Source organism: Salvelinus namaycush, unplaced genomic scaffold (assembly GCF_016432855.1).
Source record: "Salvelinus namaycush isolate Seneca unplaced genomic scaffold, SaNama_1.0 Scaffold39, whole genome shotgun sequence".
In the NCBI taxonomy this organism is placed as follows: Eukaryota; Metazoa; Chordata; class Actinopteri; order Salmoniformes; family Salmonidae; genus Salvelinus; species Salvelinus namaycush.
In genome coordinates this window covers 458,830-459,685 of record NW_024060896.1, presented here as the reverse complement: position 1 = coordinate 459,685, position 856 = coordinate 458,830, and the positions used below count along the sequence as shown (strand labels likewise).

Sequence of the window (856 nt, the reverse complement as noted above, 5' to 3'; positions counted from 1 at the left end):
GGGAATAGGGTGCCATTTGACCAGGGCCCATAGGGAATAGGGTGCCATTTGACCAGGTCCCATAGGGAATAGGGTGCCATTTGACCAGGGGCCATAGAGAATAGGGTGCCAATTGACCAGGGCCCATAGAGAATAGGGTGCCATTTGACCAGGGCCCATAGAGAATAGGGTGCCATTTGACCAGGGCCCATAGGGAATCGGGTGCCATTTGACCAGGGCCCATAGGGAATAGGGTGCCATTTGACCAGGGCCCATAGAGAATAGGGTGCCATTTGACCAGGGGCCATAGAGAATAGGGTGCCATTTGACCAGGGCCCATAGGGAATAGGGTGCCATTTGACCAGGGCCCATAGGGTGCCATTTGACCATGTGGAACAGGGAATAAATTGTGAGGGGGAGAACATGGAACAGGGAATAAATTGTGAGGGGGAGAACATGGAACAGGGAATAAATTGTGAGGGGGAGAACATGGAACAGGGAATGCAGATGGATCAATATGCTATAAGAGATAAGGAGGATGAGGTCAAAGGGCAATCAAGATTCATTGTACTTCAGTCAGACACTCAAAAATATTTTTTTGTGAGCGATGACTTTTAGAACTTCTCTAGAATATTTAAAAATATAACCCCGTTTAAAAGGAAAATGTCAAATCAAGTTAAAAATCTCCAAATCATCAAAGATGAAGCAGCGTGATCAAGGTGAGCATGGATTCACACCCAGTCATACTCAGACCCCCCCCCTGACCTCTGTATCCTTAGCCTTTTACAGCGGGACAACACAGACCCCCCCCCAGTCATACTCAGACCCACCCAGAGCACAACACCCACAACATTAGTCATAACTGGAGGTACAGTGA

The 856-nt window shown here is 48.0% G+C and overlaps 1 protein-coding gene across 2 annotated transcripts in view; it reads right to left on the bottom strand.

The window, feature by feature from the left end:
- Window positions 1–271: 271 nt before the first annotated feature.
- LOC120040883 (exostosin-1a-like) overlaps window positions 272–856 on the bottom strand; it is a 141,769-nt gene continuing 141,184 nt past the window's right edge. For both annotated transcript variants that reach the window (XM_038985870.1, XM_038985871.1), the window contains one exon: window positions 272–856. This exon is cut by the window's right edge and continues 2,389 nt beyond it. The gene's annotated coding sequence lies outside the window, so the exon portion shown is untranslated.